Below are 15,434 nucleotides of genomic sequence, written 5' to 3' on the forward strand. Positions count from 1 at the left end.
AGTAGTCACAGGCTTACCATTTGTGCCACCCAGGGACTCCTTCGATTGTAGCACCTGTCTTATATTAAGGACCCACTACTGTTGTGGACTCACTTTCCCTTAGTAGTCTAACCCCACCCGAAGCCAGAGTCTCAGAAAAGGCTGCAACACAAAGAAAACTAATTGTTGATAAATGCATTCATTTAAAAGCATTAAAAATAAATAAATAAGGAGTATCTTAGAGTTCATCTCATCTAACTCCTTCACTTCATATAATGTTAAACTAAGTTTAAAAAAAAAAAACTAAGTTTAGAGAGGTTAAATGACTTGCTAAAAGAAACCATGAAACACACAGATAGTTGGTAGCAGAATCTGAACTAGAAACTCAGGCAGCACTATTCTCAAAATCATAAATGTCACGTCCTAGAAAACTTCCTGACTTCTGCCATTACTGAAGTCACAAGGGTCAAGGCTTTCTGCAATAGGCTTTTTAAGCTTCTCTTTCCTGTCGTCCAGGCAGAAGCACTCCTTACCATGCCAAGCTTGTTTTTTTTTTCAGCAGGGCTTCAAACCAGTTCATTCTGGTTCAAATCCCTGCTGAAAATTTGCATTTCCACCCCAGATACACTGAATCAGAATCTACATTTAACAAGATCCTCAGGTGATCCTTATGCATAATAAATTTTGAGAACCACTGCTCTACTTGTGGTTCTCAGAATTAGTCCCTAACCAGCTGCATTACCATTGCCTGGGAACTTGTTAGAAATGCAAATTCTCAGCAGGGGTTCAAAGCCCTGTTTTTTTGCAAGGCAATGGTGGAAGCAGTTCCTGTTTCTCCAAATTCAACTCTGAGTCCACTGCCTAGGACTCAGAACTAATTTTCTCATAGAAACTCCAATACATACGTGTAGGGTACCAGGACAACTCCTCCTTCTAGGCAAAATGTCACAGAACCACAGCGATGACAACACAGGGACTCTAACCACCATGAAGAATATTGTTTTCTTAATAATTCATTCCAAGTTTCTACTTAGACCTTTGCCCTTGCTGTTCCTGGAAAACTGCTGCCCCCAGTTTTCTCATGGTGGGCTTCTTCTTGTCACCCAACTCTTAGCTTGTATGCTTCCTCCTGAATCCAAGTAGCTCTCCCTCCCACCTCCTGCCAGTTACACTCTATCCCATCACCCTGGTCTATTTTCTTCATGTATCTATCTACAGATGACTATCGACCACTGTCTGAAAGTGTCTGCTCATCATTTACTTGCTCATTACCACCTGACACTAGGATGTCTGCACCAAGATGGCAGGAGCTATGTCTGTCTTGCGCACCACTAAACCCCAACACCTAGAACAGTGCCTAGCACATAGTAGGTTCTCTACAAATATCTGCTGAATGAATGAACAGAATAATTAAAGAACCCAAGACACCAGGACCATCTTCCTTCAATGTGGTTCCCAAAGCTAGAGTCGAGACTTCTCCTCCACTTTCCCTTCTTTCCAATAGCAGGGGTTGGACTCCTTGAACTTCGCCAGACGTGGAAGGAGAAAACATACCCCCAGGCTGGTGTCCTCAATGACAGGGGAGAGACGACAGGAAGTTCCAGGGACTGGAGGGGGGCGGGGTGGTTCACTTCCCTGGTAGGGTGCCCTTTCACATAGAAAGGATGCCAGTGAGTCGGGACTACCTGAATAGAGGATTTGGGATGCAGCAGGGTGTAATGGAACGATGAGATATTTTAGAGTCAAAAGATTTAGGTGTGAACCCTAGCCAAATCATTTAAATCTGAGTCTCAGTTTCCTGGAGATGGTAAAAAGGTGGCATAATGTATTTGTGGGCATAGTGTATTTGTGTGGATCAAAGAGGTTAACCTATAAAAACTCTGTAAACAGTAAAAAAATTTTTTTTAAATAATAAAATTAATAGCTTACTATTAGTCGATTATTACTATTAAGACCTTTATTAAGACCACTTAGTCTCTACAGGAGTTTCTGGGTAGCACAAATGGTTAAGTACTCAACTACTAGCGCCTCCTAGAGGTGCCTCAAAAGACAAGCCTGGCAATCTGCTTCCGAAAGGTCACAGCCTTGAAAACCCTATGGAGCAGTTCTAGTCTGCACACATGGAGTCACCCTGAGTCAGAATCCAGTCGAGGGAAACTAACAACAGTCTCTGGAAGGATTCAAATAGGTGAAATTTCTCAGAGCATGCATCTCCACCCTAGTCCTGCTCTGCTGCCCCTCTTGGTTCTATCCAGTACTCACAGGCCCCACGTTGCTGTGTGGAAGGCCCCAGCCCAACAGCAGCAGCCCTGGGGGTCTAGCACTGGCCAGTCAAAGCCTCAATGGAGCTTCCAGTAATGTCGTGGCTAGAAGCAATGGCCACAGGCAGTGGAGCCAGCACAAAGCTCAGGAGCCCACTGTGTAAAGCCAGGTGGAGCACAGGGAAACCGTAAGTAGAGCGTGGGGAAACTGTAAGTAGAACTAAACCAGTGCAAGCGGTAGAAAACAAGCTGTCATCCCTCAACTTCTGGTCAAAATTTTCTGGATAACCCACAGCTCCTAAAAGGCAGGGACTTCAGAGAAGCCAGGTTCCCTCTTATCATCAGGCCCTGGCTCCTTAATGTCCCTAGGGATGGGGTCTACACTCCCCAAGGGTCTACACAGCTTCCATTCTCCAAGTCCCCTTTCCAGCGAATTTCCTATTAACCAAATTTTAATGTTCCAGGTGCCGTCATGTTACAGATGTCACCCCTTGGACCCAGTCACTCCCAAACTGATTCAATTCTTCTTTAAATGATAACCTTAATGACAAGCCTGTATGCAAAGTTTAACTTCTCTTCCCTTCTACCAATAGTTCAATTCATGCCAACAACTAGCTACTAATTGCACACAACTGAACAGCTTTTTACACACACCTGTGCTGGCTCCCCAGGGAGGGCAGAGCACAGCAGCCAGTCCCTACCATTAACGAGCACAGTGTCCAATTTTTTTTTGGGGGGGGGGCATGACATAGACTCCACCACCAACACCATGTGTTAGAGTCCATTGCCAGAAAAGAAACAACAGTAGGGGAGGCGGGGAGAGGAGGGCATGTGGGAATAAAGTGAGGGGCTGGATTAGGTCATCTCCAGTACTGAGTTCTCTTCTGGCTCTGCAATGCTGAATTTATTGGTGGCTGAATCATGGGTAAGTTCTCTGATTTTTGGCGATGTTGTTATGAAGAGATTGGTGTTGTTGGCTGATTCAACCAGGGAAGCCTAAGGGAGGTATCATGCATCAGGGGCTTAAAGAGTGGAAGAATTTCAACATATATAAAGGGTGAGAAGGAGAGTCTGAGGGAAGTGAATGGGGAAAAGGGAAGTAAAGGGTGTGCTCAGGGCAAAACCAGCATGCAGAGTGTGGAAGGGAAGAACATGGTAGCTTTAGCTAGGTGGGATTTGAGGTACCTGTAAGCTATCCAAGGTGAATCATCTAGAAGCTACAAATCTCTATCCACTACCACTCAGCAAACAGCTCTGGGCTAATGATGCTGGCTGCAGAGACACCAGCCTGTAAACGATAAGGAATATGTGAGCATGCAGCAGGAGAGGAGAGAGAATCACATCGTGAGGACTGCCAACTTCCAGGAATAAGGAGAGAATGAGGAGAAAAAGGCACCAGAGAAGTAGGGGGAAACCAGGAATTCGTTGAGCATGGGGGAAGAAAAATTTAGTTTGATGTGAAGCATCAGAGGCTTTGCAGAGGAGGTGAGTAGCCCTCTGAGGGTGGAACCAGACCTTCCTTGTCATCTCTCTCTCTCTCTCAGTTCTGAACCTGGACAGGGAGGAACAGCAGGACTCTGATGTAAATCTTGGTAGACAGGGCTGAATCCTGGTAGATAGGACTGGCACCAGCTCCGAGAGCCATCCAGTTGGCTGGGGCAGGCTCTGAAGGAGAGGTGGCTGCTAAGGGTTGAATGCAGAGCCAGGCATGGGTCTGAAGGGCCCACTGTCTCTAGCCTCGGATTGGGCAGAGTTGGGCATTGAGCACCCACTGATGCGAAAACAGCCCTACTCCCTGACTCTCCTCAGGGTCTCCTTGCTCCTGCCACACCAGATTTCTCTGCTTATTCACCTCTCTGTGCTTTTGAACCTACCAGTTCCTTTGGAGTACCCTCCACAGCTTCTTCTTGGCATATTTCTGCTGTGTTTTAAAAATCTGGTTCCAAACTCACCTCCTCCACAAAGCCCCTGATGCCTCACATCAAAATAAATTTTTCTTCCCCCATGCTCCCAAAGTACCTTGTTCTCACAGCACTTCTCACATACTAAAATTATCTATGGCTCTGACTATCTTCCTCACTGCATCATAAAACCCCAGAGATTAGGGACTATTATCAGGAGTTACAAACTCAAATGATCATGGAACCAGGCAGATTAACAAAAATGGGTGTAGCAGCTCATTATCTGGATGGGATTTGTCTTGCTGTTGGTGAGACAGTAGAGAGAAAACAGGAGCTGTGGTGAACCAGAGGGGCCAGCCTTCTCTAAAGGGGGTAGCTACCCATGTAGAGGTAGCTACCCATGTAGAGAAAGCTACCACATGGGAAAAAGGGCCAGAATAGCCCAAACTTCAGTTTTTCCAAGAGAAGCCAGGTAGCTGCCTTCTCATATGAAATCACCCCATCTTCACATGTCAATGGCAATTCAAATGTAAGGTACAGTGTTGGGAGTCCCCGGGTGGTTCAAATGGTTAACCAAAAGGTTGTTAACACTCTGCTGTTAATTGAAAGGCTGGAGGTGTGAGTCCACCCAAAGGTGCCTTGAAAGAAAGGCCTAGTGATTTACTTCTGAAAAAATTAGCCATTGAAAACCCTATGGGGAACAGCTCTTTTCTGTTACATGGGGTCGCCATGAGTTGGAGGTGACTCACGGCAACTGGTTTGGCTTTTGTTGTTGCTGTTGTAAGCCACATAAAATCTGTCTGCAGGCAGAGCCAGCCCATGTGCTACCAGTTCGCAGCCCCTAGATTGTACCATGTATTTCTACAACACCAGTGCCAGGTACATGGTAGGCACTCAATACATGCTTATTGACTGAAATGCAAATGAACCAACAAATGAATGGAAAATAAGGAGCAGATGGGTAGGAGGGGGGAACAAAATGGGTGCCCAAGTGTCAAGAGGCTGAGTAGCGGGTTGGGAAAGCTCAAGGTGACCTTACTGCCAATCTGTCCATGTGACATCACTGTGGTCTTGCTTTTTGACTAAGTGGGGAAGGGGTAAATGAAAACTGTGGGCCTTTGAAATAAGGGTCACCAACCAGCTTCTCGGGAGGTGTTACAGTAAGAAGCTCTTGCTGCAGCAAAAACACAGGCACTGAAAACAAGCAGGCATGTGCACTCCCCTGAACAAGGGTGAGGTGGCTGGGGGCCCAGCATGCCACAAATACCACACTCCAGCAAAGGGCCACCTCATGCTGCATGCTACAGATGTCTTAAGGGCAGAAAGGAGGGACAATATAGCAATTTTGGGAGGTGCAGAAGGAAAAAGAAACAGGCCATCCAGCCAGAATTCTTCCTGTCTCGGGCCAGAAACTCCCTTTCTGTGGCCTTGTTGACTGTCTGAAGCTTTGGGGAGGGCATGAGTAAGCTTGGCGTAGAACCGACCTCAGCCTCCAGGAACACCATCAGGAGGGAGTGGTTTGCAAGCAAGGAGCCCATGTGGAATGCCTGGAGTTGCAAAAGAAACGTTATTTCAGGTTCAACTGAGTTGTAATTTATTTTTTCTAACTGATCATTACTGCTGCCGGCTCTATAAATAACCACCTAGGGAGTCTGCTTTTTTGCTCCCCAATCCTCAAAAAGCATTGCCAGGTTCTCTGTGGTTTCTGGCCTGCCAAGCACACAGCGCATTTCTTTTCTGTGCAGCCCTTCAGGGAATCCTTCTGCAGTACATGCCAAGGAATCTGCTGAGTTCTGCCCAATTCAGCCCTCCCCTTCCTGATCCAATTCCTCTCCCCCTCTTCATGAGAGGCCCCGCTCCTGGGACACAGGTGGTTCCCAGGCCAAAGCCCTGGCTTTTCTCTGTTTACTCTGCTTCACACAACTGCAACACTCCATGCTCAGAAGACAAGAGTTATTTGTACTACAGAAATTCAGCAGCAGCATCATTAGAGGTGAAGTTAAGGGAGGACAAGGGGCTAGCCTGAGAGTAAAAAAAAAAAAAAAAATTTTTTTTTTTTTTTTTTTTAGTATCGCTGGTAAAATCCCTAGGGTCAGCACAGCCTCAGGAAGGATGGCTGTGGTTTACATTAAATCACCTTAAATTATTTAAAGAAGATATTCAAGAGCAACTCAGTTTAATCAAATGCAAGAAGAAAAAACATGTTCTTGAGTGTTCCAGAGAACATATATTTAGGTCTTTTCTAAACGACATAGAGTTTTCTCTTCAAACAGAAAACTAGGTGGCAACTGATATTCAGAAAGACCCACTACGTACCAAGCGCTGTACATTATTTTGATTCCTCTTCACATGGTGCCTATGAGATAGGCATCATTATGTTGATGTTACAGATGAGGGGTATGAGGAAAAGGGCTTGCTGAGATCACACAGAAAGAAAGAGGCAGGAGTGAAATGCCAGCCCAAGTTCATCAGACTCCACACTTTTTCCACTGATGTGCCCAGTGTCTGTTTAGGAGAACACTCAGAGTTTAAAGACATGTTTATTTTTCTGTGTTTCAGATTAATTTCGTAGCTAAGAAAGCAAAGACAGCTTAGATATTTAACCACAGTTCATTAACAACTATATTTGAACTCTTTAGAAGGTAGACTCTCCAACTAGTTAACTGTAAAATCTTAAGTGTAAAGAGTGTTGTTGTTGTTGTGTGCCGTTGACTTATAGCAACTCTACAGGACAGACCAGAACTGCCCCATAGGATTTCCTAAGCTGTAATCTTTAAGGGAGCAGATTGCCAGGTCTTTTCTCCCACAGAGCCTTTGTCTATTCATTTTCCCCCATCTCCAGTAGTGCTTACTATGCCTTGCGTATAGTGCTAGGCACTGGGAACACCATAGTGAACAAAAGGCACAAGGATCATGTTTTCCTTGGAGCTTACAATTCAATGGGTGAAACAATGTCAGATAATGTCAGATGGTGGTAAGTATCACAAAGAAAATAAAACAAGGTCATGTGATAGAATATGACAGAGAGTGGCTGTGGGGTGAGAAGAAGGCCACACTAGATCAGGAGCTCAGTGAAGGCCTCTGCGAGCTGCATGGTGAGAAGGCCACCAAGCAAAGGTCTAGTGGGAGAGTAAAGGTGTTCTACGCAGAAGGAATATCAAGTGCAAAGGTTCTGAGGCATGAAAGAAGGCCAGTGTGGCTGGAGGGTAATGAATTAGTAGGCGGAGAGACTGGAGAAGCTTCATTTAGGAGCTCAGGATGCAGAGTCCCTACCAGGGATGAATCCTACTAGCTGGGTGACTGTGAGGATTAATGCCACATGCTGCCCAGGGTTATTAAAGGAGATACATAAAGGGTTAGAGGAGTAGATACATGAAATAGCAATTAGAAGAATGCCAAGCACACAATTAACATCAATAAATCGTAGGTCTTGGTGTCTGTTTACTTATGTATCATTGGTCTCCCCTACGGCATGGAAGCTTCATGCAAGCAGTGCCTGGCTAGTTTTCTACTCTGCTGAATCAGGAGTAGCTGGCACAGTGCCTGGCCTATGGGAAGAGCTCAATGAAAATTTGGTAAATGAACGAATCAAAAAAATTAGTAAAGGTTACAGATAATCAGATTTTGGCTGAATATGTAGTTTTTTTTTAGCTAATTTTTTTCTAATTATAAAAGTAATATCAAAACCAAAACCAAATCAGTTGCTGTCCAGTTGATCCTGACTCATGGCGACCCCATGTGTGTCAGGGATAGAACTGGGCTCCACAGGGTTTTTCAATGGCTAAATCTTTAGAAGTAGATCCCCAGGTCTTTCTTTCATGTATATTCTTGAAGTCTTTGCTATTTTAAACAAAAATGAGATTATACTGGTTAGTCCATTTTTTTCCCACTTCACATGTCTGCTGTGAGAAGCACAGTAGGGCATAGGGGCTAGGAGTGTGGGCTCTGGAGAGAGATCGCCTGGGTTCATATTCCACCTCTACCATTAACCACCTATGTAATCTCAAGGAAGTTACCTCTTTATGTTTCAGTTGCTTGATCTGTAAAATCGCCAAAATAATAGGTCTACCTCATAGCAATACTATGAAGATTGAGTGAGTTGATTAATACAAAATGCTGAGAACAATGCCCAGCACATAGTAACTACTCAATAAATGAGATATTGAAATATCATTAAGTATTCCTCTAAACATTGCTTTAATTGGCTATTGGATGTAGTATCAATGGCTTTACCAATTCCCTATTGTTAGAGAGTTACGTCTCATATTTGATTATAAACATCATCACTCGGAATAGCCTTATATCTAAACCCTTGCTACATAAATATGATTATTTCCTTAAGACAAAACACAAGAAATGGCATTGCCAAATCAAAGAGTATGTGGATTTTTAAAGCTTTTAATACATATTTACAAAAAGTCTTCCAAAAACAGGTATGAACCCATTTCCTCAAACCTTCTTCTACTCTGAGTACTAACCTTTTAAAATATCTTTGCCAACTTGTTAGAGGAAAGAATGAATGGTATCTCATGGTCTTAATTTGCCTTTCTTTAATTACCAGGGATGTTGAACAGTTTTCATTGGTATTGCTTCTCTGGTGAATTGCCTGTTCATGTTTAAAAAGGCTGCCCATTTTAATAACTAAAGGCAGAAGAATGGGTTGCCTCAAAGTGTGTTCCCTATCTCTGGGAAGAGTAAAGCAGGGCCAGACAGCCTCACATCAGGGAACCAGACATCTTTCCACCTTGTGGGAAGTTGAACTAGGTGAGCTCTGCGGTTCCTTCTAACACTAGGATTATTTAACTTTGGTTCAAACCAGCAAAGACAGTAAGCAAACCTGACAGAAATGAAGCTCTGCAAATCAACAGCTGGACTCTGAGGACCCTTACTACCAGAGGCCTTCAAGTTTTCCCAAATGGATTTGATACTTAAACATCTTCCATGAGCCCCTGCATAAGGACACCCAAGTTATCTCAGAAAGAAAAGTCAAGCTGACATGGCTGTGCCTCCAGTAGATGAGACACTTCACAGTGGGGAATTCCTTAAATACCTCCCTTGACAAGATGGAAAACCCTCGAGTGCCACAGGCCTAATCTTGTTGCAAAAAATTACCTTCACAGTGAAAGTCCTAACGCTGCACAGAGACTTCCGAGGTGTGGCCAGTTGTCTATTTACCTCAAGCCATATTTGTATAGCTTTCTTCCTTGCTTTGCATTTGGCTTTGGTGCAATAAAGCAATTTGACATATAACACTCTCCTTACTCCATTCCCCCACAAGTATTTACATAGCAATTTTCTCACGAGCTGGTCAAACTCTGCTAGGACTTGGAGAATTCCACTCTATTTGTAGTAAGCAGACACCTGAATCCAGATTTGCTTGTTGTCTGCTCTGAGAGAATAAACCGTTCTTGGACTAGAAAGGGGCCTCAATGTATCTGACTCCTTTAGCAAGAGTTTTGCAATGTTTTCAGAGGTCATTCCACATTTTCACGAAGGGGTTTTTTTTTCCCCTAATCTTCCCCATTTGGGTTCTTACAGTTGAAATTTCTTGCTGGGTTTGGCCCCACAGCCGTAATGGCAGTTGGAAACACCCATATCTCCAAAATTACTCCTTTAAGGAAGAAGGCACATATGGAGTGAGAATCCTGGCTAATTTTCCTGTAGGCACACCTTAAGCACACAAACCTGAAACCAAGAGAACAGTAAAATTGGCAGTCAAAATAAAGCCAAAAGGAGAACATCTTCCAAGAAAGAGGTGAAATCAGATTGAGGCAAAGCCAGGACTAGGTTCTTGGCAACATGAGTGAAATTTCAAACTAAGAGGGAAGAGTCTTCTCACTGCCACCCTGAGGACACCCTTCAGGTGAGAGTGGTGGGGGGAGCTGTCTGCCATGCAGAACCTGTAACTCCACATGTGACCCTCAGTTATGGGCAGATTGGCTAATGACCCCAAAGAAAACTCCTGCTCCATCCTCAATATCTGCATATGCAAAATCACCGTAGCTCACCTGAACAGTGCATTTCAATCTAGTCAAAAGGATTTGCTGAGGCTGTGAGCATGCTGCCATGGGCCAAGCACTGGGACTGATTTAAAAAAAAAAAAAAAAAGCAAGACCTAGCTGCTCTACTCTAAGGGCTTGCAGTATAATCAAGGAGGTGATCAAAATGGCATGTGGCAATACAGTAAAGCAAGAGTCAAAAAGGGATTCCAGCAGTGAGTGCCGGAGGCCTAAGAGGGCGCTTGGCATACTCTGCAGAAGGAAAGACAGCTTTTATGGGAAATTAGGTATGTCTTGAGTTTGACCTCCAAGGGTAGGGAATTTTAAGTAGGAGGATCAGAAGTGAGCTGACGTCTAGGGGAAGACAAGAGACCAGGAGAGTGGCATGAGAAAGGCTGGAAGTCCCACACATGCTGCCTGTGTTCCTGGCCAGGGCAGGAGGATTTGTATAGGGAGGCAAAGACAAGAGCATTTGACAGGGAGGAAGGAGGCCAGATTTCAGAGGTCTGAATTCCACACTGAGAAGTTTGAGTTTTATCCAATAAGCAGTAGGGAGCAGTTGGAGACTTGTGAATAGCAGATTAACATAATTAAAGGAGAATCTTAAAGACATTAGCTTTTTGAAGAGATTTGAAATAGGCAAAAGGTGATGAAGAGTAGAACACTGTTCTAAGATAACCCAGACTGGCAGGATAAGGGTGGGACCTAGGTCTCGGCAACAGGAGAGAAAATACCTGGAAGATACCACAGAGCAAATATCTAAAGGGGCTTAGGGATAAAATCGGTAAGAAGGATTAAGTGTAGGCAGATTAAGGGTAGACAGAGAGGCAATTCTGTATTTTGAACCTGGTGACTGTGAGAATGGAGGTGGCACAGTCAGGTAAGGAAACAGGTTGGAACTGAGGGAGTAAGAAATGAAGAGTTCATATTGGGGTAGTTAAAGAAGTTTTATAAGAGCTTAAGAGCTTGGCTGGTAACCAAAAGGTTGGAAGTTCGAATCCACCAGCCACTCCTTGGAAACCCTATAGGGCAGTTCTACTCTGTCCTATAAGGTTGCTATGAGCCAGAATTGACTGGACACAACAAGTTTGGTTTGGTTTTAAGAAGGTCAAAACACTCCACAGGCAGGTGTCAGTTGGAAGCAGGAGGCCACAGATGATGTGTTCTTATCTTTGATCAAAGGTGAAGTTTGCTCCAACACCAATGAAACAGCTGTCTGTCCAAACAAATAGCCAATTATTGTGGGTTCTGCACATCCCCCTCTTCCGCCTTGGCTGCTCCTGATCCTCCCAGGACAGCATATCAGACCATAGGTCGAGAGCAGCCATTGTTATTATTTGTTGAAGTAAAGTTGGCTCCAAGTCATGGTGACTTGTATATAACAGAATAAAATGTGGCCCGGTCCTGTGCCATCTTCAGGGTCATTGGTATGTTTGAGTCCATTGTGACAGCTATGGTGTAGTGCCTTCCAACTTAGGGGACTCATCTTCCAGCACTATATGAGACAATATTCTGTTATGATCCATAAAGTTTTTATTGGCTAATTTTTGGAAGTAGATCACCATGCCTTTCTTCCTAGTCTGTCTTAGTCTGGAAGCTGTGCTGAAACCTGTCCACCATGGGTGACCCTGATGATATTTGAAATATTGTGGCATAGCTCCCAGCATCATAGCAACACACAAGCCACCACAGTATGATGAACTGACAGACAGGTGGAAGGAGATCAGCCATAGAGAACAGCGATAGGAATACTCTGAAATTCAGAAATCTAATCCTTTCTTGTACCGAAATACCATGTGACTATATTATTTTCACACTTACGCACATGCTTACAGTTCAATGTGTAAGTACTGAGTCATTTACTTCTTTTCCCCTCCCTCCTCCCTCTTTCCCTCCCCTCTATCAGTACCACCTCCCACCTCCTCCACTCTGCAAACCTCTGGTAACATCTTGGCATGCATCCTTATGAGTCTTTCTCCACACATTATTGTGTAACACTCAGCGTTTCTCACTCCCTCAGAGTTTATCTCTTATTTCTTTAGAAATGCTGGGAGTCTCTGAGATGAACTACAGCTTCAATGGGACAGTGGGGCACAGTTTCAACAAAGAAAGGTGGCTTGTTGTGAAAAGAGCCCTGAAGGGCACGTCAGGAGACGTAGGTTTTAGTAGTCAAGGAAGGGAATCAGATAAAGATTCCTGGAGACAAGAGGATCTCATGACCACCCAGCTTTGCTGATGTAGAGACAAGTTTTCTCACTCTCAGGACACAGATGGAAGGATAAGCAGGCGCCCTTTCAGAGAGGTAACCCCAAGTGCAGTGCTCACAGCTGCAGTTACTCTAAAGGACAGTAGGAGGGAAGGAAACAATGAATGCAAAAGAAAAAAAAAAAAAAAAAGCAATGCTTAAGGTGGAATAGAATGGATGTGAGCAGTCTGAAATGCACACCTCCTCCAGTTCCTGGAAAACAAGGATGAGTCAAACAGAAGCTTAATTTCACAGGTGTTCCTCCTCCACTTGTCACACATATTCCCAGACAAAGAATCATCCATCCACATGTCACCCAGCATCTACAACAACCAGCTACTGCCTCCTTATAAATCAAGCTGAAGGACCAGATGTGCCTCTGCTGAAGGACTGAAAGTAAACTGGGAAACACGGAGATGAGTCCAGTGCCCTGAGGGCAGTGAGTGTAGCAGCAAAAGCAGAGAAGGCTCTGTAAAAGGATGGCAGGAGCTAGCATGACTGTAGAGAGGAGCGAGGATCACCCATCTGCACAGCCTAGAATCTGCAGTTGTTTCTAGGTTCCTTGACAACCCTGCCCAAACTTCATAGACACCTGTACTCCATCCATCTCAAAGAATGATACAGGCCCTGGGAATGGGGCAAAAGAGCAAAGGCAGCTCTGGGTCATGGGGAAGGGAGGAGGGAGAAGGGTTGTCATATCATGTGCCATAATCAGGGAGTGGGGACAAGCAGAAGAACTAGTGTCTTCCCAGATGCATCTGCAATCTCATTTGGGTGCTGTGCTTTCGGTGCTTCAGCATTTGTAGCCCAGGGAATTATTCTCATTCTGGCTCTCTGATGCAGTATGGGTTACACGGGTATTTGCATTTGCCAAAGCTGATCTAACAGAATACTTACTGTGTGTGCATTTCACTGTCTGTCATCAGACCCAACTTCCTGGGTGGTACAAATGGTTAGGGTGCTCAGTTGCTAACCAAAAGGTTGGAGGTTCAGTCTACCCAGAGGTGCCTGGAAAGAAAGGCCTGGTGATCTATCTCCACAAAATCAGCCACTGAAAACCCTATAGAGCCCAATTCTATCCTGACACACATTGGGTTGTGATGAATTCGAATCGACCCTATGGCAACTGGTGAAAGCAGACCCCAATAATTCTGACTCTCTCCAATTAATTATCCAACTTGATACTGGACAAGTCATTTAACCTTTGTAGTCCAGGTTTCCTCATCTGTCAAGGTGAAACTAAGAAGCTGGCCTCCAAGGTTCTTTTTTTTTTTTTTACTGGCTCTAAAATTTATAATTTGAAGAGCTAACTGTAGCAGGAAAAAGGCACTACATGCAGATTAGGAAGGGCTACAGTCTTTGGTAGAAGCTAAGAAGAATCGCTGAATGGGATTGGCTATCTTCAGAAAATTCTCCCAAATCATCCATCCTGGACCAGATTTGGCAAGAGCTGAACATTCCATCCTCCACACCAAAAGGAAGTGGCCGACGATCACTCGTTTCTCAGTTTCCCCATGTCTGAGTCTTGCCCTCCTCTACAGGTTCAATATTACGGGAGACAGTTTTCTTTCTTCCCTTCTAAACTCCCTTTGGGTTTGTGGCATCCTGGTCAGGTAACAGGAGCACCCGACGAGAACCCCTTCACAGGAGGGAAGAAATCCTTCGCTTGGGTACATGCAAGCATCCAGAGAGAGCTGGATGGCCGCAAAGACTTAAAGTCGAAGAACCAGAAGAGTGGTGTGACTTGTTACCAACATTTCTAAAGCTCCCAAAAGAACAGAAAAATAGTCACCTGTGGCTGTCTTCAGACTTATCCCTCACATAGATGTGCACCTATTTTCTCCTTAGATAAGTTATCATGGGCAACTTTGGGACAGGAGGGGCTGGACCTACCATAAACAGACACTGAGCCATATCCAGATGGACTACCTGGCTCACCTGTTTCTCATCTCAGAGGGGATTTGAGACACAGGGAAAGCCTCCTGCCTTTGTATATAGAGAACTGAATAACTGTTTTGGAGCCCCCAAAAGAATAAAATACCTAGGAATAAACCAAACCAGGGATATAAAAGACCTATACAATGAAAACTATAAAATACTACTGCAAGAAACTAAAAATGACTTTCATAAATGGAAAAATATTCCATGCTCATGGATTGGAAGACTTAATATTGTGAAAATATCAGTACTACCCAAAGCAATCTATAGATATAATACAATCCCAATCCAAATTCCAACAACATTCTTTACCAAAATGGAAAAACATATCACCAATTTTATATGGAAAGTAAAGAGACCCTGAATAGCCAAAGCAATATTGAAGAAGGACAAAGTAGGAGGTCTCACATTCCCTGATCTCAAAACATACTATACAGCCATAGTAATCAAAACAGCCTGGTACTGGTTCAATAACAAACACATAGACCAATGGAATAGAATTGAGAACCCAGAAATAAATCCATACATCTATGGACAGCTAATTTTTGACAAAGGATCAAAGTCCATTCAACAGGGAAGAAGCAGTCTCTTTTAACAAACGGTACTGGCAAAACTGGATATTTATTTGCAGAAAAGTAAAACAGCATTCATATCTAACACCATACACAAAAACTAACTCAAAATAGATTGAAGACCTAAATGTTAAAGCCAAAACTATAATGTTCCTGGAAGGCAATGTAGGGATAAAACTATGGGATATAATTTTTTTCAGTAATAGATTACTGTCTTAGTTATCTAGTGTTGCTATAACAGAAATACCAGAAGTGGATGGCTTTAAAAAACAGAATTTTTTTCTCTCACAGTTTAGGAGGCTAGAAGTCTGAATTCAGGGCACCAGCTCCAGGGGAAGGCTTTATCTCTGTGTCAGCTCTGGAGGAAGGTCCTCGTCATCAATCTTCTCCCGGTCTAGGAGCTTCTCAGTGTATGAACAGTGGGTCCAAAGGACACGTTCCACCCTAGCACTTCTCTCTTGGTGGCATGAGGTCCCTCTCCTCTCTGCTTGAGTCTCCATTTTATATCTCAAAAGAGACTGAATCAAGATACAACCTAA

The 15,434-nt window shown here is 43.9% G+C and overlaps 1 long non-coding RNA gene across 3 annotated transcripts in view; it reads right to left on the reverse strand.

The window, feature by feature from the left end:
• Positions 1 to 15,434, reverse strand: part of LOC126072968 (uncharacterized) — a 318,089-nt gene that overhangs the window by 232,032 nt on the left and 70,623 nt on the right. The gene's annotated exons all lie outside the window — the stretch shown is intronic.

Source organism: Elephas maximus, chromosome 3 (assembly GCF_024166365.1).
Source record: "Elephas maximus indicus isolate mEleMax1 chromosome 3, mEleMax1 primary haplotype, whole genome shotgun sequence".
In the NCBI taxonomy this organism is placed as follows: domain Eukaryota; kingdom Metazoa; phylum Chordata; class Mammalia; order Proboscidea; family Elephantidae; genus Elephas; species Elephas maximus.